This window comes from Malus sylvestris, chromosome 10 (assembly GCF_916048215.2).
Source record: "Malus sylvestris chromosome 10, drMalSylv7.2, whole genome shotgun sequence".
Taxonomy (NCBI): Eukaryota; Viridiplantae; Streptophyta; class Magnoliopsida; order Rosales; family Rosaceae; genus Malus; species Malus sylvestris.
The window spans coordinates 6576311-6598715 of record NC_062269.1 but is presented as its reverse complement, the minus strand read 5'-3'; the positions used below and the strand labels follow the sequence as shown (position 1 = coordinate 6598715).

At 40.0% G+C, this 22405-nt stretch overlaps 1 long non-coding RNA gene across 1 annotated transcript; it reads left to right on the top strand.

Annotated features, from left to right (window-relative positions):
* The first annotated feature begins 3349 nt into the window (after window positions 1-3349).
* LOC126585728 (uncharacterized) lies at window positions 3350-10399 on the top strand. The gene is made up of 5 exons (XR_007610631.1): window positions 3350-3472; window positions 3612-3722; window positions 3981-4065; window positions 9708-9812; window positions 10034-10399. It is a non-coding gene; the product is annotated as an uncharacterized LOC126585728 (long non-coding RNA).
* The last annotated feature ends 12006 nt before the right edge of the window (window positions 10400-22405 follow it).

The following is a 22405-nucleotide window of genomic DNA, read 5'->3' as shown; positions in this document are numbered from 1 at the left end:
TTATATGTCGAATATAATTTATTTGAAAGAAGTAGGATATGTGTATTCCCCATGGGGAACGCAAGTCTTATCCCATCCACATTTACTAGGAAAAGAAAAATAATTGGTAGACCATATTTAGCCGATCATATTTGTACACCTTTTTTATAAAGATAAAAAGGAAAACACCTAACGAACATTTTTCAATTGGTTCAAAAAAAAAAAAAAACGAACATTTTTCAATTACAAGGCAATATCGTGATTAAGTTAAAGTTGGTGTGCGGTAGTAGTATCGTAATTAAGTTGAATATTGGTGGTACCAACAACTATTTCTTCATATGCGAAAATTTATAAAGAAACAATTATCAGTGCCACTGGAATAGGATCCTCTCTGGATCCTCTTTGTGGGGATATCTGGAGAATCAATCAATTATGTTTGTTCATCATACATCGTGCGGTTAGAAATCATTTTAAACTTTTACTTCAAAATTGAATATAAATAGTACATAACGAAAACTGGACACACGATATATGATAAACTGACACGATTAGATATTTTATCTAAATTAAAATAAGGGAATTGTTATTAGCACTCCAAAAATCTCATTCTACACTCCAAACTTTCTATATTAGGAAAGAAAAATACATTTGTGAGGAGTGTAGAATGAGATTTTTAAAGTGTCAATAACACTTCTCTAAAATAAAACCACTAAAATATATGGTACACTAATCAGTCTGTCCTTTGCTTTTGAATCTATATTGGGATGTCCTTTAGTTATGGTGCTATATAGGGGTGGTTCGGTATGGGATACCATACCGAAACTAGTATCCCGAATCCCAAACCAAAATTTTTCGGGACGGGAATTTGAAGACCAATCACAAACCAAATTTTTGGGAATCCTGAAATTTTTTCGGGATTTTGGGACAAATCGGGAATCCCAAATTGAAATATGAAATTATGAATTGTTCTTCAAATATATAATTTAAGAACACATTCATGAACTAGGAATGTCATTTCATTCACACTACCATTTAATCGAACATTGGCATGCTTGACTGTTTTTATCAGAGTCAAAATTCAAATTAATTAAACCCTTTTTGCAATCTGTTGAGAGACAAAAGAATCAAGCCTTCTGAAATCATCAGCCATGGCAATTGCAATAATAAAATCCAAATGAATATCAAACAAAACATGAATGATATGCAAGGTGTAGGGCATTCCAGGTTGCAAAGCATGAATTAGAAACTACTAGCATCAATTATAAAAGAATAATATATGTATAAATATATATAATAATTAATATTATATATTTTCGGATCGGTATGGAATTCCCGAAATATCAAGAAGCCAACCCCGAATCCCGTACCGAAATTTTGGGAAATTCGGTTTGAGAAATTTTTGGTTTGGGATCGGGATTTTTTCGGTTTGGTTCGGGATTTTCGGGAATTTTTTCCACCCCTAGTGCTATATACTAGATCAGTCTCTCTCTTTCTCTCTCTCTCTCTGTCTCTCTCTCTGTCTCTCTCTCTCTCTCTCTCTCTCTCTTTCTCTCTCTCTCTCTCTCTCTCTCTCTCTCTATATATATATATATATATATATATATATTTATCATAACTTATCATATCAAATGGTATACTATTCTAAAAATTTCCGACTAGGCCCCGCATAGGTGCTAAGCGGCTGATCACAGCTCGAGTAATCTCTAGGCATTGAATATTAAGAAATGGCGCATAAATCTGCTTAGGCGCCCACCTAAGTCCGCCTAGACACCCGGCTAGATCACGACTCTCACCTAGACAAAAAATAGATAACTATCAATTTGTATTTTATTTTTATTTTTCAATAAATTGTAAGACACTTATTGAATACTTGGATAAACATTTATCATATGCTTGTTCCCCATATTTTCAATATGTTCTAATACTTTATAATTTATGTCATTTTATTTTATAATTTATGTATCACAATACAATTATGTATTTTTTTAAGTATAAACATACATTTATTTATACGAGCTATAATAAATTTACTTAATCCACCTAGTCTGCCTAAGCTCCCGCCTAGCCGCCTAGGTACTAGGTCTTAGTCCGTCACTGACTAGCATCTAGTGTCTCTTAAAATCTTGATAAATATGTGCTCTCTAGTATTTTTTGGTTGTATAGGTCATTTGTCAAATTTCCTAACGTCATATAAATTATATATACTAAAACTCAGTTTCGGTTACTGTTCATTAATAGTGATTTGACGAATTTGCCCTTTATTTTTTTCTTCCTCTTCGTTTTAATGCTGAGTTTCTACAGTAATATGATTGTTTTGTCCTTTTGGTTCTACATGTCTTTCATCCTTTTTGCTTTGGCTTTGATTGTTCTAGATGTCTTTCATCATTACGTGTCTTTCATTGCTGTTTTACCCTTTTGTTTCCATTTTCTCTCATAACTTCCCCTCGCATGCTTCCCTACATCCCGGTCACGATCTCGCCTTCGATTCCAACAAGTGTGATCAATCTCGCCCCTCAATTCCCTTCATAATCATCATTTTCCACACCTATGCGTTCTTTCACAATCGTCGTTTCTCTCTCACTCACTAACCGCTTCATCCTCAACAAATCTCAACCATAGCCACACTACAAACCCATTTGGACAGAAAACCCATGAAGAAATCTTGGTCGTCGGCTGACAACCAGACTGCAACAACATCTTGACTCACCCTAGCATCAGCAAATTCCAGCTTCAAACCATCTCCGACCCTTTTACCCAAAAGCTCTCTCACCTATTTGTCTTTAGGTAAGATAGTGAGTTATTTGGCATTTGATTGAAGTTTTCTTTGCATAAAATAAGAAAACAAACTCAAACCCTCAAACTAACATATAAAATTCTACAAATTCTCTCACACTTAATTGAATCGATCTTATGTGTTAAGGTTTTAGGGCTTTGGTCTTCAAATTTCGACGACTTGTTTCTGTCTAAACACCGGTGACAAAATATGTTGTTTGGTTGTCGAGAAAATATGTAAAAATGTATATTCTTCTCAACATATTTAGATCATTTCGTAGGAGAAATTCGTCCATGCACCTTAAATTTTATGTTTGATTGGTATATGTTTTCATAATTAGATCATATCAAGCTCCATTCATGTCCACTTCTATTCCTAAGAGCTCGTCTTCTGTCAATGGCAACAATGGAGGCTAGGCCTGAAGCCAAACCAGAACCAAAAGAAATTGAAGAGAGTTCTGAACCTCTTCTCAAATACAAGGTAATTAAAATTAAAATATCTTTTTTATGAACACCAATCAGCATCTTTGCCCGCTATGTCCATTGTTATTCATTTCGCATGTCTTTATAGAGATTTAATACTCAGTTTATCACACTGATGGGAAGTAAGGAAGCTGTTGGTGATGGAGAAGGTGAAGGTTGCTCCACCTAAGGCCATGGAAATGAGGGTAAAGGTCAAATATACCTCAGTTTATCACACTGAACTCTACTTCTGCCGAAGGTCAGCAATAATATCTACTATATACATAATATATATATATATATATATATATATATATATATATATATATATATATATGATTTTATATGATTAAGCTTTGAGAATTGCATATTTGTAAACTACGAGTAGAGTTTTCCAGGCACATTTACTTTAAGTGAATACATTGTTGTTCATTCTAGCCGTCTTTCCAAAATCAAGCCCCTTGCTTAGTTGGACAAAGTTTGCATCCTTAGTTGTGCCATACCAACAAGTTTGGTGTCATACTCAATGCTTTAAAGCCTTGAATTATGCATCCTCAACTGATACTACATATTGAATCGTTTGCATTATACTGAATATTTTGTTTTTTTAATATTAGGTTTGGGTTCCCCTCTCAATGTAGCGAAATGAAAAATTGTCCTCAGTTGCTGTTTATTGGCCTCCAAACTTTGTTGATCCCAAATTCTTTGTTCTAATAAATTGCATTTATTTTCTTTTCCGTATTTATATTGATACATGCATGATCTAGGCTACTAAAGGTGGAAGAATTTCTGCGGCGCCACAGAGTATTGGGGTGGAGTCGGTGGACTTGAAGCCCAAGAGGTTTGACGAAGGTATTTATTTCTTATTTTTGACGTTTGGATTTGGTTTTGTTGATGCACAAAATCAGTGAGGACTTTGGTACAACAGAAATTGTTAAGTTTGTGACCTTCGCTAGATTGCTCCGGTCACTAGTATGGATAAGTATGTAAATGGATAAAGACAGGGAAGCAAACACAAGATGTACGTGGTTCACCCAGATTGGCTACGTCAACGGAGTATAGGAGTTCTCATTAATTGTGAAGGGTTTACACAAGTCATAGGTTCAAGCCCTCATTTAGTGAGTACTAGTAAATGATTTAGTACAAATGACATTAGGCAATATTGTGGGAGAATGATCTCCTTTTATAGACGAGAGTTTCTAGCTTTGCTCTGACATTGACACGTGTCGTGTTGTGATTGGCTTCCGATGTTGACACGTGTTGCGTTATGATTGGCTACTGATATCGACACGTGTCGCGCTGTGATTGGCCTCCTGGTTGGAGGGAAACTCTTCTGGGTCCTTGATGGTATAATGTTGTTGGTGCTCTGTAGTTTCAGGATTGGTCAAGTATGGTACAAACAATGCTCCCCTAAGTTCCCAAGTGAGGGAAGTTCCTCGGTTAAGGACTTGCAAGATCCAAGCCGCTGAGTAATCACGAAACTTCTAAGTACCGAAGTGTGGTATCGTCTTCACTTGCCTTATCTGTCGCATAGGTAGATGTGGCATCTTCTCTGGAAGTACTCTTCCTTCATCCAGGGGTGGTATTTTTAACCGGTGGAGATGCACAAGGTAATGTATCAATTTCACTTGAACCTTACTTGTAGTTTCAGGCTTGGTCAAGTGCGATACAAACCATTTAGTAGGAGTCCCCCAAGTCGCCGAGCTAGAAGATCTGCCGAAAGAGGTGACAGACAAGGTAAGCAATCAGAGCTCCAAGCAATCAGTCCCAAATCAAAAGTTTGATTTCAAGTTCCGGCTGATTGTTCTCATTCTCCCTATCTTGCAAGCAGCATAAAGGATAAAGAGAAGAAAAATGAGAAGATATGATATGAGAAACTTTTGATTTTGAAGAAATAACTTTCCACAAACTTATTCTTGAACTGGGTTGGAGGGTTTTCTAGTTTCCTCCAGAGTATAAGGCTGACTCATGAATTTGAAGGTCAAAACAAGTCCATCAAATCAAGAGTTCGTTCGACCTTGATGAAATGGGATAGTTTTGTTGTTGACAAGGTAGTGGATGTGGTATGGCGAGGCTTTGCTCTTTGGCGACGTTGCTAGCGAAAGGTTGTTGAAGTTTCTTGAGCTCTTCAGATAAGGCAGCCATGCCGAGCTTGGATTTGACTTAGACTCATCCGTTTGGATTATGCGGTTCTGCAGGTAGGGCATCGTGCTATAGTGATATGTTCTAGCTCATCATTGAACCTTCTGCTTCAATCTTTTGCATCGCAGAAGTGGTGCACAACCTTTGCATTTGAATGGTCCTTCAGAGCACTACTTCTTAGCGACTCATCCATGCTTGGCAGCTTCAGTGTAAAGAGCCAATATCGTATCAACTGTTCTGAAGTATTTGTCGAAATGATTCGTGACCTTGACAACAGTTGAGGATGAGTACTTGAGAGCAATGCTAGATTAGCACCCAGGCAAAGGTTCCGGGCAATCAGTTCTAGATCGGAAGTTTGATTTCAGATGCCGACTGATTGCTTTCTTTCTCCTTGTCTTGCAGGTAAAAGCAAGGGCAAAGGAAAAGATAGGGAAAAAGCATGATATGGGATACTTTTACTTTGAACCTTGATGATATAACATACTCTTGCTCTGGTGTGGCTTGTTTGCAGAGGTATTATCGGGGGAAAGGAAGCTCAGTATTTCGAGAGGCTTCATTGGGAGTGCCCTATCAGATATGAGGAATGGTTAAACATTTTTGCAGGTCTGCCTGTCCGTGGAGGGTGACGGTAGAGATATATAGGAGTTCCCTCAACAACAAGTAGTAATGTTATTCATTTACCCTTCTTGGTCATAGCAGTGTAGTGGGAGCTGCAAGCTTCACGTGTTTTAACTTTGTTAGAGCACTTTGAAAAAATGGTCTGTGGTATTTGGAAAGCTGATGTTGCGTGTAAAGATTGTAGACAAATTTTATCCAAGGAAATCTGGCTCTCAAAGTTTGGAGAACGGTGCCTTTTCAGTTTTCGAACAAGCAATCCTATTGGGGATCTGGCTCTCCAGATTTAAAGAGCGGTGCCTCTTTAATTTTTGAGAAATTAATCCTGGTGGGAGTCTGGCTCTCGAGATTCAGATAGCGGTGCCTCTTCAAATTTTGAGAAAGTAATCCTGGTGGGAGTCTGGCTCTCGAGATTCGAGGGGCGGTGCCTCTTCGATTTTTGAGAAAGTAATCCTGTTGGGCATTTTTTCAAGTTTGCCATGCCAATGAGCACAGAGGTTGGGCATTTTTGCAAGTTTGCCATGCCAATGAGCACAGAGGTTGACACACATAAGGACTTTCCAGTTATCAAGCAGTGGTGCTGTTCTATTACCCTTATGGGTAATGGTAGGGTAGTTGGACCTTCAAAATTTATGTGTCTAAACTTTGTCAGAGATCTTTGGCAAAGTTATCTGTGGTACCCGAGGAGCTGATGTTGCATGTGGGGATTGTCGACATATTTTACTTAGGAAAATCTGCTTCTCGAAATCCGGAGAGTGGTGCATCTTCGATTTTTGAACAAACGGCCCGCTGCCCTTACTTTTATATGGGCACCAATTGTGTGCAAGAAGTACGTTCAGATAGTTATTGCTTGTAGGAATTTTCCCCTTATTTTCGTACTTCAGAGATTTATTGGACCTCATTTCTCCTTCATCATTTCTGAAAATGTCTGGCCCATCTGACCATCATTTTGACTTGAACTTTGGTGAAGAGGCAGCCATGCCTCCTTAAGACAACATATGGCACCCATCCTTCTTATCCCCTACTGGTCCTCTTACCGTTGGGGACTCTATGATGAAGAATGATATGACCGCTGCGATGGTGGTCAAGAACTTTCTCACTCCCAAAGATAACAGACTACTTTCCAAACGATCTGATGAGTTGGCTGTTAAGGATTATCTGACTTTCAGTGTTTAGTGTGCAGGTTATGTGTCTAATATGGCCCAACGCCTATTTGCTCGAACCCGTCAAGTTGAATCATTGGCGGCTGAAGTGATAAGTCTCAAACAAGAGATCAGAGGGCTCAAGCATGAGAATAAACAATTAAACAAGCTCACACATGACTATGCTACAAACATGAAGAGGAAGCTTGACCAGCTGCAGGAATCTGATGGTCAGATTTTACTTAATCATCAGAGGTTTATGGGTTTGTTCCAAAGGCATTTATTGCCTTCGTCTTCTGGGGTTGTACCGCGTAATGAAGCTCCAAATGATCAACCTCCAGTGCCTCCTCCTTCTAGGGTTCTGGCCAGTACTGAGGCTCCGAATGATCACCTTCTGGTTCATTCTCTTTCTAGGGCTCTGCCGACTGCTAAGACTTCTCCTGAGCAACCTTTGTGAAGGCTTCCTCTTGTTTGTTTATTTTGATTCATATATATGTACATATTTATAACTTATCGGAGATATCAATAAATAAGCTTTGCTTCATTTCAACGTATTGTGTTAAATACACCAAAGCATTCTTCACTAATTTCTTTGAATTTTTTCTTTTGTTAAAGCTTGTATGTTGAAGCTTTGTGAGTGAAGCATGTAGGTTGAGGTAGTGCTCCCTTAATTTCCCGAGTGAGGAAAACTTCTCGGTTGGAGACTTGAAAAATCCAAGTCACTGAGTGGTCGTGAGACTTCCGAGTATCAAAGTGCAGTATCATATGGTAGGAGTCCCCCAAGTCTCCGGTCGAGGGATTTGACGAATGAGGTGTCTTGCTACTAGCCAAGTTTCCAAAGTAACAAAACTTCACCATTTTCCTTTCTAAGTGGTAGCCCAAAACTCCTCCTTCATATATATTTGTTATGAAAGTTGTTAGGCCTAAAGTAAAGTGCCTCCTTTTCTTTTCTTTTTTTTTCAAATTTCCGATTTTTTTTTTTTTTTTTTTTGAATTTCCGAATTTTTGAATTTCCGAATTTTTGAATTTCTGAATTTTTGAATTTTCGAATTTCTGAAGAAATATATATATAATTTTTTTTAAGCTTTGCAGGTGAAGCTTTGGTGTTGAAGCTTTGTACGTGAAACTTTGAGGTTGAAGCTTTGTTGGGTACCATGAATTGATTTTGCTTCACACTATCTTGATCAAGAGTGTGTGAAGCTTTTGTAGGTGAAGCTTTTATGTTGAAGCTTTTGTGTGGAAGCTTTTGTGTGGAAGCTTTTGTGTGGAAGCTTTTGTAGGTGAAGCTTTTGTAGGTGAGGCTTTTGTGTTGAAGCTTTTGTAGGTGTAGCTTTTGTGTTGAAACTTTGTAGGTGAAGCTTAGGTGTTGAAGCTTTGTAGGTGAAACTTTGGAGTTGAAGCTTTTGTAGGTGAAGCTTTGGAGTTGAAGCTTTGTAGGCGAAGTTTTGGAGTTGAAGCTTTGTAGGTGAAGTTTTTGTAGGTGAAACTTTTGTGTTGAAGCTTTGTAGATGAAATTTTTGTGTTGAAGCTTTAGAGTTGAAGCTTTTGTAGGTGCAGCTTTGGAGTTGAAGCTTTTGTAGGTGAAGCTTTGGAGTTAAAGCTTTGTAGGTGAAGCTTTGGAGTTAAAGCTTTGTAGGTGAAGTTTTTGTGCTGAAGCTTTGTAGGTGAAGCTTTGGAGTTGAAACTTTGTTGGGTACCATGAATTGATTTTGCTTCACATTATCTTGATCAAGAGTGTGTGAAGCTTTTGGCATTTGTAGTTGTCCTCCATTGATGAAGCTTTTGTTGGCACCATAAATTGGTTTTGCTTCACACTGTCTTGATCAAGAGTGTGTGAAGAGTTTGAGAATTGTAGTTGCCCTCCGTTGATGAAACTCTTGTTGGCACCATAAATTGGTTTTGCTTCACATTGTCTTGATCAAGAGTGTGTGATGCAAAACCAATTTATGGTGACAACAAAAGCTTCATCAATGGAAGGCAACCACAATTCTCAAAAGCTTCACACATTCTTAATCAAGACAGTGTGAAGCAAAACCAATTTATGGTGCCAATAAGAGCTTCATCAATGGAGGGCAACCACAATTCTCAAAAGCTTCACACACTCTTGATCAAAACAGTGTGAAGCAAAACCAATTTATGGTGCCAACAAAAGCTTTGTTCTGACATTGACACGTGTCGTGTTATGATTGGCTTCCGATGTTGAGCTATGATTGGCTTCTGATGTCGACACGTGTCGCGCCGTGATTGGCCTCTTGGTTGGAGGGAAACTCTTCCGAGTCCTTAACGGTATAACATTGATCAGTGCTCGGTAGTTTCGGGATTGGTCAAGTATGGTACAAACAGGTTTAACAGGTAGTTTGGTGGGAAAACATATAAACATATTTTTGCTTAAACATTCTTTCCTTGGCCATAACTATGAAATTTGGAGTAAATGAATTTGTGAATTTGAGTGACAATGACAAACTAGTGCACGAGATGAAAAATGATTCGCTATTCTTATTATTCTTAGTATGTGTTGGACATGAATCAACATAGATAGTTAAGTTGTAACTTTAACTTATATTTTTATTTTCTTCTGCTTCTCATCTACCCAAGTCTACAATGTACATACAGCTAAGTAAAAGACCGAGACATCAACCAGTGTAGAAGCTCCTGATAAGACTAATTGCAGATAGCACTACAATTTTAAGCTTGATGTTGGTATGTGATTTCCACTCCATCTCATCTCTTTTTTCTTTTTTTTTAATGTTAGTTTAATTTTCAAATCTTTTGTACGTATCAAGTAATTCTCCATATAATTGAATAATGGCCCTTTTTTTTGTTTCTCTCTTTCGCTCCTCCATCAATTCAGTGGTTAAATAGATTGAAAAATTTTAGTTTTTTATTTTGAATTCTTATTGATTCTAATTCTTAATATATAGCAAGAGAAAAATTTTGGACAAAGCAAAAAATAACAAGATGATCAAGAAAAAGATGGTCATTCCCAAACAAGCAAGACCAGAAGATTGACCAGGAAAAATCATAAACACTGAGTAGATGTGCGGTGCCAAGCTTCTGATATGAACGTGTTTATTTTTCGTATTTGAACAATTTTGATACTATGAACTTCTGTACATGAATATAGCTTTCATAGCATCTCTATCTTTATAACAGTGAGGAATTGCACACTGCCAATCTCTATCTTAGGTATATAAATCTAACTTCAATAAATTCTATTTTCTGTATGTACATATTATCAAAATATTTTAAACACCCGCAGCAGCGCGCAGGCATTTTTGCTAGTACATACTATTTCTCATTCATGACATAGCATAGCCTATTGTTATGGTTAAGGAAAAGGAAAAGTTCTTAAACTCATTAAAAATATTAATCTACCTTTTAAAATGTATCAAATACAAGTCATATGATTTAAATTAGCGAAAAATTGAATATTGTTTGGGATAAAATCTGAACTTTGGGCCAGAGAGAAAGTCGGCCCAAACCCAAGGCCCAGAGGAAAACTTAGGAGGCAGGAAAGAGGCTTTCGGTTGGGCACAAGTTACAAAGGCCACCTGCTTACCTGCTCAAAGACCACAGGGGGTAGGTTATTCAGTCACTACACAGCCCAATAAAGTACTTTATTGGTGGCATTCATGTAAAAAAGCTAGTGAGTCATCACCAAACTGCATTCGGGCACCGCTATTGCTACAGGAACCCAAGCTGAAGTCGTCTATAAAAGGAGGAAGAGAAGACAGAATTAGAGACACTCAAACAAACAAACAAAAGCCAAAACTCTGCTCAAGCCAGATTTGCCTTCAACGAAGCTGTAGTCAGCACAAGCCTTCATCCCATTCGGGATAAACCTTCCCAAACCCCTGTAATAGCTCTGCTACCTTGTTCATGGTGGTATCGATTCATTTTGTATCCTCTTCTCCCCCGTCAACCCCTCTAAAAGCTTTCAGACCTCTGACAGAGCCACAAAGATAGATTTTGTAAGAAGTTCAGCCTTGGCCGATAAGGTTCAAACTTACCCGACTATCTTTGCTCTGTCTTTGTCTTTTCTTTCTTTTAAAAGCACAATAACATGTTATATATTCCCAGTTATATACAAGTTATTTCTAGCAAAGTCATAATGAAAATGAGTCTTCAGCACTTGAATCCGATCTGAATCGCGTCAGAGTTCAAATTAGATCTAAGTCTTAAGCCCGGCGGGCATGTAATTTAAAGATCAGTTTAAAAGTCCTTGGCCTCAAGGCATAAAAAAGAACTCTATGTGGACTCAACCCATCCACGACAATCCTTGATAAGCGAGAAGTCCGAAGTTACTTGGGGCGCAAGTAATCAATCTATTTCTCCGTTTTGTTGCTATTATATCTTGATTCGTAGAAAAGGCTTAAGCATGGAGTGAATTCTGATAGAAAGCCTCAAGGCCTACACCTAAGGCCCCACGAAGGCATCTATTTAGCTTCATTTCATGTTGCGGTCTAGTTGGTCCGAGTATAAGGATTAACTCTGATGGGAAGCCTCAAAGCCTATACCTAAGGCCCTACAAAGGCACTCATTTGGGTTCGTCCTACCTCTTGGATTCAGATAATTAAAGGTATAATAGTGATAAAACTCTGGCAACCATAAAAGACCAAATATGATACATCCAAGCGCTGGTTTAGTTTGACAGGAAGCCTCAAGGCCTATACCTAAGGCCCCACAAAGGCACCTGTTATATCTAACTTGGTTTCTCGGGCGTATACATATTCAATCAAAGCTTAACACCCATTCAACATCTGCCATACTGAAGATGGCAGTGGCATGCCTGAGCACGACAAAGTTAATCTTGATTGTGAGCCTTAAGGCCTACACCTAAGGCCCCACAAAGGCACCCTTTCAAATTAACTCTGTCCTTCTCTTTCAGAACTGCCCGACGAGCCTTGCCCGAAGTGTGTCTTGCCCGACCAAGATCTGCCCGACAAAGGCTTGCCCGAGCGAGCCCGAGAAGAAAGCAGAAGTACGACAGATACCCTCAACCGACGCCATTCTCCCAGGGGAGCTGTGTGCTCGTCCGCCAGGCGATTCCTGCGACGAACATAGTTTTGGCACGCCCGGTGGGACCCTCTGATCTGAAGATAAAGATAAACATGCCAGAAGATTTACAGAATACATTGTTTCAAATGCTACAGAGACTGAATGAAGCCTCCCTAGGCTCTAGAAATGAGACAGGTTTGGCTCCTCCCAAAGGAGAAAGACACAGGACTACCCAACCAGATGAGGTAGTCATAGTCAACCCTGTGTTGCCCTTTTCTGAAGCCCCGGTAAACATGCTCAACATGACCTGGGCAGAGAAAGGAAAAGGGAAAATTATAAGGGAAGAAGAAGAAGGGAAACTAGCCAAACGACCTACGGAAGGGATAGGCAAACCATCCGAGTACCCAAAGGCTGCCATAATCAAAGGGCTGGTTATGTGTAGTAAATGCCAGTGTGAATGTGAACTCGAGATTCCCCCAGCTGGAGTCCTTATTGATCACGAGTTAATTAAAAGAGAAGCCCGCGAAAGGCTTAAGCAGGCAACAAGAAAAAATACTTCCCGAAGCGTTTTTCAACGTTTAGGAGGTGATTCCCAACCCAAGGCGTTGTCAGAAGTATTTCGAAACTATGAAGTTTCTGACGAGTTTCGAAACTATGAAGTTTCTGACGAGGCAGAGGACATGGAAGCCAAACTCCAAAGAAGTACAGAGCAGCTTCAAAATGGCCAAAAGGGGAAGGAAGTCAGAAGAACTGATGGGATAGCTAATCCTGTTAAGAAAGCAACTCCTGCATATCGTGGGCGGAAATGGTATGTAGTTGGAAAAGATGGGCAGCCCACCAGACCAATGGGAGCATCCATGGTCAGAAGGGTTCAAAGGCAGCACAAAGCCTACATGAATTCCCTGATGACCCCCATCACCTCTGAAGCCTCAAAAAATCAAAAGCCAGAGAGGGCAACATCTGGAAGTAGTAGTCAGCTTCGTTGGCGAAGTAAGAAGGAAGTAGAAAGGGCCAACGGCAAGACGGAGGGTATGGGGAATCATGTGCCACAAAGCCAACATCCTGGCAAGTATAGGATCTTAAGAAGGGCTCAGGAAGATCTGACTATGATGCCAACACCTGGTTGGAGGCCAGGGCCCACCCATGAGGAAACTGTTGCATCTGAGAGGAGACCAACCTTTTTGCCTTTGGATCCGTTTGGTGAAGTTCCAAAGCAAGCGCTGTACGGAGACATGAATCAACCACAACAGGAAGGGATACCAGAGCCCTTACTACCAGCCGATGCAATGGCCTGGTTAGACGAGTTCATGGATCACATTGGGAGCAAGAAGGAGGACTTGCTCGAACCCAGCAACTTCCACATCAACATGACGTATGTATTATCCGCCATGTTTGGCGCCAGGCCTGACCAGCCCGCTACCATGGAAGGTGATTATTTAACAACTAAGCCGATGATGGCTCACGTCAATGTGGAGGTAGTTACAGAGGAAGACTCAGGCAAGGTTGAATCCTCAAAAGTACCTAAAGGTGGTCCCCTACGGATTTACACAGATAAAATGGTGTTCAGCCGCCCAAGTATTTCGTTGGCCAACCACCTGAAGCCTATATACGTTTCAGCTCATCTGGAAGGTGTACCTTTCAAAAGAATTTTGATTGATGAAGGAGCGGCTGTTAACATATTGCCAGCCAAGCAGATGAAGAGGATGGGGAGAAGCACTGAAGATCTTATTCCCACAAACCTTACAGTCTCGAGCTTTTCAGGTGCCATCACCAGGACTCATGGGATATTACCTTTGGAGGTAGATCTGGGGTCCAAGAAAATAATGTTGGCGTTCTTTGTAGTAGACTGCACTTCCACTTACGGGGCCCTACTTGGAAGAGATTGGATTCATCAAAGTTTAGCCATACCTTCTACTCTTCATCAACAAGTGGCTGTATACCACGAGGCAAGTACTGAAGGATCAAGCTTTTGGGAGTTGGTAGAGGCCGAATCACGGCCGTTCCTCCCCTCAGCTAATGTTGCAGAAGAAAATTTCTACAATCCCAACGTGGGAATTTTGAAATGTTTAGGAGCTGATGAGAACGGCCGCCCTACCAAGGTGACGGCCCGAAAGCTTCTAGAACAAGGGATGCTCCTTACCAAGGAGGAGTGGGAGAGACCCTGTCTTATACCAAACTCTCTATACCATCAATGATCGAACAAAAGAAGAAAGATCAGGTCATGGCAGTCAGATCCCTGATTAAAAGACTGTTGGTGTATGGAAAGGGAAGAAGACAGGAAGAAAAGCTCTTGGATAAAGAAGAGCAGGAGTGGCAGGGGAAAGTTTCTACCAGCCAGCAGGAAAATGAGGAAGAATCTTGCACAGAGGAGTTAGATAAGGCCATTCAAATGGCCGAATGCGTCTACGATATAGACGAGCCAAACGGTCTGCCCGAGAACCCGGAGTTAGTTGAATTTTTGTGTGCAGAACCTGATAAGCCACCTCCAGAAGTCCAGGATCCATTGGAAGTTATTGATCTAGGCACAGAAGAGGATCCGAGACCAATTCAAATCAGCGGTTTATTAAGGATTGAGGATCGGGCCAAGATTATCTCTCTTTTGCAAGAATTCAAAGATTGTTTTGCTTGGCATTACACCGAGATGCCAGGATTAGACCCAGCCTTGGTGGAACATAGAATGCCCATCAGGGAAGGATATAAACCTGTCAAGCAGGCACCACGAAGGATGTCAAAGGAGATAGAAGAAAAAGTCAAAGAAGAAATTGAAAGGCTGGTGAAAGCTGGCTTTATTAGACCAGCCAAATATGTAGAGTGGCTAGCCAACATTGTACCCGTTTTAAAAGCTATAACAAAAGCAGTACGGTGTTGTGTTGATTATAGGAATATTAATAGCGCCACACCAGAGGATATTCATAAGACAGCTTTTAGATGTCCTGGTCATGTGGGGGCATATGAATATCTGGTCATGCCATTCGGGCTCAAAAATGCAGGCGCCACGTATCAAAGGGCAATGAATGCCATTTTTCATGATTTAATTGGCCAAAGCATGGAGGTGTATATCGATGACATTGTGGTGAAATCTAAGACAGAAGAGCAGCATCTCGTGGACCTCAAGCAAGCATTGATGAGGATGCGGATCCACAAGTTGAAGATGAATCCAAAGAAATGCGCTTTTGGAGTAAGAGCGGGCAATTTTTTGGGATTCTTGGTGCATCAGAGAGGTGTGGAGGTGGACAAAAATAAGTCTCGAGCAATATTAGAGTCACTTCCACCTACCAACAAAGTACAGCTTCAGAGATTGCTAGGTAAAATCAACTTCTTAAGGAGATTCATTGCCAATTTGGCGGGCAAAATCCAGCCACTAACTCCGCTACTGAGATTGAAGGATAGGGAGAATTTTGAGTGGGGGCCAACCCACCAGCAGGCATTTGATAACATCAAGGCTTACTTAACTTCCCCACCAGTGCTGGTGCCACCTCAAAGGGGAAAGCCATTGAAACTATATATTTCTGCATCGGAAAGATCAATTGGGAGTCTACTAGCCCAGAATAATGAAGGAGGAAAAGAGCAGGCTGTGTATTACCTCAGCAGAATTCTGACCGAGGTAGAAACAAGATATTCTCCGGTGGAAAAACTGTGTTTGGCTCTATATTTTACTGCCAGCAAGCTAAGGCATTACATGCTACCTTGTCATGTGCACATTATCGCCAAAACAGATGTGATAAAGTATATGTTGTCAAGACCTATGCTAGTAGGGAGGATTGGGAAGTGGATTCTAGCATTATCAGAATTCAGTTTTCAGTACATACCCCAGAGGGCAGTCAAAGGCCAGGCAATTGCTGACTTCCTGACCGAACATCAGGAGTCTCAAAGCGAGGAAATCAATATCCCGGGAAGTTTAGAAGTTGCTAATGTATGGATCCCACCAAGAAGTGATGTTTCGGGCAAAGAAGATTGGATCCAGCAAGAGATAAGGAGAGTAGCAGGTCTTTGGATTACACCTTGGAAGCTATATTTCGATGGATCCTACACTCAGAAGGCAGCAGGAGCTGGAATTGTGATTATAAACCCTCAAGGGGTTTATCATTACTATTCATTCCTACTTGATTATCAAGAAAATACCAATAATCGGGCGGAGTATGAGGCATTGATTATCGGCCTGGAAATCCTGATGGACTTGGGGGCAACTGAAGTAGAGATCTTTGGTGATTCAGAGTTAGTGATAAATCAACTAAATGGCGAGTTCAAATGCAGACATATCACTATGGCAGGGTACTATATGGCAGCAACACAACTGCTGAGTTTGTGGGAGTCTGAGATATCAGTCAATCACATTCCTAGGGGATCTAACTTGGCAGCCAATGAAATGGCGCAACTAGCTTCAGGAGTGCCAATGCAAGAAAGGAAGTATGGTGTTGATGTTGAGATCCAAACAAGAAACCTTCCCTCTATCTTAGATCGGAGGTTCAGTCTGGATGTAATGGTTCTAGAGACCGAGGTGGAAGATTGGAGGACACCTATTACTCAGTATCTGAAAGATCCTTCTTCACCCACAAGTAAGAAGAACAGGCAGCAAGCAACCAAGTATGTCTTGTGGACAAAAAATCTGTTGAGAAAGACCCCAGATGGGTTGCTATTAAAATGCTTAGGCCTAGAGGAATCCATGAGAGTAATGGCCGAAGTACATGAGGGAATATGTGGAGCACATCAAGCGGGAACAAAGATGAGATGGCTACTCAGAAGGTATGGTTATTTCTGGCCCGACATGGAAAAAGATTGTAAGTCCTATGCCCGCGGATGTGAAGAATGTCAGAGACATGGACCTCTCCAGCACGTACCATCAGTACCTCTCAATCCAGTGGTCAAGCCTTGGCCGTTCCGAGGATGGGCAATGGACTTCATCGGGCAGATTTATCCGGCCTCTAGTAAGGGACATACTTTCATAATTGTGGCAACGGATTACTTTACCAAATGGGTAGAAGCATCGGCAGTAAAATCCATAACTTCAGCCGTGGTCAAGAATTTTATTGAGACCAAGATCCTGCACAGGTATGGGGTGCCTGAAACTATAGTAACGGATCGTGGGCCATCTTTTATTTCAAAGGAGGTTGAAGAGTTTGCAAGCAAGTACAAAATAAAGATGATCCAATCCAGTCCATACTACCCTCAGTCAAATGGGCAAGCAGAGGCTAGCAACAAGATCTTGGTCAACATTATTAAAAGGATGGTGATTGATAGTCCAGAAAGGTGGCATGAGATGCTAGGGAACACGTTGTGGGCATACCGGACTTCTAAAATAGCGGGGACAGGCACGACTCCTTATGCCTTGACTTTCGGGCAAGATGCAGTGCTTCCTATGGAAATCAACGTCAGTTCCGTAAGAATTCAAAACCAATTTGGGTTGCATAGTGCAGAATATATCGAAGCCATGTGTCAAGGTATTGAAGATCTGGATGCAGCCCGAATTGAAGCCTTGAACCAGATTCAAGAAGGAAAGATTGCTGTTGCCCGAGCTTATAACAAAAGGGTGAAGTTAAAGTCTTTCAAGGAAGGAGATTTAGCGTGGAAAGCGGTCCTCCCGCTAGGCGCTCAGCTGCGTGGCTTCGGGAAATGGAGCCCGACATGGGAAGGTCCTTTTATTATTAGTCGGGTTTTGAACAAAGGAGGAGATTATCTAGCAGACCTCGAAGGCAATGAGCAGAAACACCCTATTAATGCAAAATTCTTGAAGAAATATTGTCCTACATTATGGGATGTTAGGGATTGCTATATCGAAGAGGGAGCAGAGTGAGACGGACCTTAGAAATTCACATACGGTATTTTGTTCATCCAAACATTTAAAGAAGGCAGAGATGCAGAAATAGATAAAAATACTTATTTCATGTCGACAAATTGATGAGATTACAAGATACCAAATCTTATGTATTACATTTGATCCTCTCTGAAAGTGTTGGTGTCTTCAACTGGTTTCCCACTATCTTCTTGGTTGAAACCCAATCAGGTGATCGGGTTGTGCGGCCAACATGAGCTTGGTAGAGGACCCTCCCACAAGATCTTCACCATGTATGATGATGAAGCCCGACTTATCACCACAAGTTGTGGGAAGATCAGTCATCAAGAGGAGACCGCCTGACCAAGGGTGTTGGAGGTAGAGGGGTGATCGACCAAAGGTGTTGGAGGTAGCAATCATCAGGTGAAAACTTTCTTTTTTCTCACGAAAGGGGAGTTTCAGGAAACTCCACTCAAAACCTGAGGAACCCATTTCTCAGTGGGGAAACGGAAGGATTCAAGGTGGATGAAGGGTGAAGACCAAAATGAAGAAGAGGTGATGATTTGAAAAGGGTTTCCAAAGCCAGAATTTATAGAGAACCAGAAGGCAGTTTAAAGGTCGCAAGAAGCTCAAAGGGCACGCATGCTGTTATTCATTTAATGTTGGCGCTTGGGATCCCAACCTTAACATCAATTGAAGGGGGCACTGTTTGGGATAAAATCTGAACTTTAGGCCAGAGAGAAAGTCGGCCCAAACCCAAGGCCCAGAGGAAAACTTAGGAGGCAGGAAAGAGGCTTTCGGCTGGGCACAAGTTACAAAGGCCACCTGCTTACCTGCTCAAAGACCACAGGGGGTAGGTTATTCAGTCACTACACAGCCCAATAAAGTACTTTATTGGTGGCATTCATGTAAAAAAGCTAGTGAGTCATCACCAAACCGCATTCGGGCACCGCTATTGCTACAGGAACCCAAGCTGAAGTCGTCTATAAAAGGAGGAAGAGAAGACAGAATTAGAGACACTCAAACAAACAAACAAAAGCCAAAACTCTGCTCAAGCCAGATTTGCCTTCAACGAAGCTGTAGTCAGCACAAGCCTTCATCCCATTCGGGATAAACCTTCCCAAACCCCTGTAATAGCTCTGCTACCTTGTTCATGGTGGTATCGATTCATTTTGTATCCTCTTCTCCCCCGTCAACCCCTCTAAAAGCTTTCAGACCTCTAACAGAGCCACAAAGATAGATTTTGTAAGAAGTTCAGCCTTGGCCGATAAGGTTCAAACTTACCCGACTATCTTTGCTCTGTCTTTGTCTTTTCTTTCTTTTAAAAGCACAATAACATGTTATATATTCCCAGTTATATACAAGTTATTTCTAGCAAAGTCATAATGAAAATGAGTCTTCAGCACTTGAATCCGATCTGAATCGCGTCAGAGTTCAAATTAGATCTAAGTCTTAAGCCCGGCGGGCATGTAATTTAAAGATCAGTTTAAAAGTCCTTGGCCTCAAGACATAAAAAAGAACTCTATGTGGACTCAACCCATCCACGACAATCCTTGATAAGCGAGAAGTCCGAAGTTACTTGGGGCGCAAGTAATCAATCTATTTCTCCGTTTTGTTGCTATTATATCTTGATTCGTAGAAAAGGCTTAAGCATGGAGTGAATTCTGATAGAAAGCCTCAAGGCCTACACCTAAGGCCCCACGAAGGCATCTATTTAGCTTCATTTCATGTTGCGGTCTAGTTGGTCCGAGTATAAGGATTAACTCTGATGAGAAGCCTCAAGGCCTATACCTAAGGCCCTACAAAGGCACTCATTTGGGTTCGTCCTACCTCTTGGATTCAGATAATTAAAGGTATAATAGTGATAAAACTCTGGCAACCATAAAAGACCAAATATGATACATCCAAGCGCTGGTTTAGTTTGACAGGAAGCCTCAAGGCCTATACCTAAGGCCCCACAAAGGCACCTGTTATATCTAACTTGGTTTCTCGGGCGTATACATATTCAATCAAAGCTTAACACCCATTCAACATCTGCCATACTGAAGATGGCAGTGGCACGCCTGAGCACGACAAAGTTAATCTTGATTGTGAGCCTTAAGGCCTACACCTAAGGCCCCACAAAGGCACCCTTTCAAATTAACTCTGTCCTTCTCTTTCAGAACTGCCCGACGAGCCTTGCCCGAAGTGTGTCTTGCCCGACCAAGATCTGCCCAACAAAGGCTTGCCCGAGCGAGCCCGAGAAGAAAGCAGAAGTACGACAGATACCCTCAACCGACGCCATTCTCCCAGGGGAGCTGTGTGCTCGTCCGCCAGGAGATTCCTGCGACGAACAAATATAATAATTTGAATCAACAATAAAGATGAATTTGATAATTTTTAATGAATTTAAAAACTGAATTTTCACCCGTAAGAAGTCATGGACCAAATTAGCAAATTTTTATATTTTTTAAGCAATATATGGTGGCCTTTTCAGCAGTCAATGATAGGGTGCGGTTGAGCTACGCCGGCTAACAAAAAGTTCTAATTCCAATGACAGTTTCAATGCATGGAGTGCGGGTAACATTCGTTTTTTTTTTTTTCTTCTTCTTTTTATACTACTATACTCAAGCATTTGTTACTTGTGGAGAGTAGCAGAAATTTGACCCAACATGATTTAGAAGCTGTATATTGTTGACTTGTTCACAGTAGCATGTTATACCGTTTCAACTTCTTCCTCTTTACTTACGTGTGTCATTATTACACTGGGATACTAATATTAAAAAATTTCTAGAACTAGAAACCTGACGCCAACATGAGTAATTCTACCGTTCTTAAATATTTGTACCATCTTATCTACTATTTCACTTATAAAATTAGGACTTATTCACATATATGAGTCTTATCTTTATTAGAGAAATGATCCAAATGATGGCGCAAATATATGGTTATAGTACCATTTCTGCACCGCATAACATTGTTAGATGGGAGACCTCATTAATATACTGTATCAAAATTATAATAGTATGACGGTTTCACGCTCGAAGAAAGACAGTGAAATATCTTATTGATCTTAGGACCAATTTTTTTTTTTTTTGTCAAACGATAAATTTTATTAGGTTAGATTAGCCGCCGACGAAGTTCGAATCTACACCATCATGCAATGACTTAACTCTTTTCTACTACTGTGGTAAAAGGCCACTTGCAGGATCAAATTATTTTTATTATTACAAAGAAGTTATACTTAACAGAGATGTAATTACAAAAATTATTTTTTGACTTAGTCACTTTTAATGGAAAATATATGGATAAAAAATATTACATCAATATTGGAGCATATTAGTTTTTTTTTTCTTTTTTTTTTAAATTGTTATTATTAAGGTGAGGAGAAAAAGAAAAACTTGTGTAAAGCTTAACTTGCCTCTAGATTAAGGCCTGGTTTGGTACTGAGGTGATTCTGAAAAAAAATGGTATAAAAAAAAGCTGGGAGCTTTTTTGTGTTTGGTAAACATTCAGCTTCAGTTTTTTTTCACAGTTTTGGGTGAAAACAAGCCAAAAACAAGAAGCTGCAAAACTCAACTTTGAAAAACCGACTTTTTTTCACATCTATTTTACATAAAAGTTCACCAAACATTATAATACTGCTTTTTTTTCAAAAGCCTTTTTACAAAAAAGTTTATCAAACACTCTACAACTTTATTTTACAGCCGCTTATTCTCATAGCACAGCAGAAGCAGCTTTTTTTCAAAGCACACCAATACCAAACCAGCCCTAAGTTGATTGGTAGTGGCAAACATATCATAGCTTGCCATGTGTTAGCTTTAAATATAATTTTTATATTTAAAGCTTTATTAGCAAACCCAAAAACAAAAATAAATAAAATCTAAAAAGGAAAAATTTGAACAGTGATACTAAAAAAATAAATTATTTCTTAAATAATCGAAATCAATCTATTGAAGCCCCAGTTCAATCTGTTGACCACATTCCAATTTTCAAATTCAAAGTTAATTGTAAAAATTGTGAATAGAAGACTTGGAGGATCTTTTCATCTAAACATTGGAGTATATTAGAATTTCAGGAAGAAACTAATTTATAAAAATTAAAAAAATTGGATTGCCTCAAGGCTAAAACACCCAAATCAAAATGTAACCTGGACCAATATATTATATCTTGGATTGCCTAAATTGCAAAGTATGAATGTCCAGGACAATATATTTTTACGAATCTGCTGTCAATAAAGATCATCTTTTTATCAGCAAAACAATTTATTAGAAATCTAAAGGATCATGCCTCAGCAGAGAGAACAGTCAACACACCCGGATAGAAGAAGCTCTAAACTAGGTAACATAATATCTTCTAAAACATTACTACATAAATCATTGTTATCCTTATCTAGAGTGTCACGCTATAGCGAGATTTTACTACATTTTCTAACAAAGAATGATGCAAGAGAGATTACATTTGATAGACTACATTTGTGCCACCTCTCTAATAAAAGGAACACACACCAGTGATGTTAGAACATGTCCATCTATTTTAGGAGGTC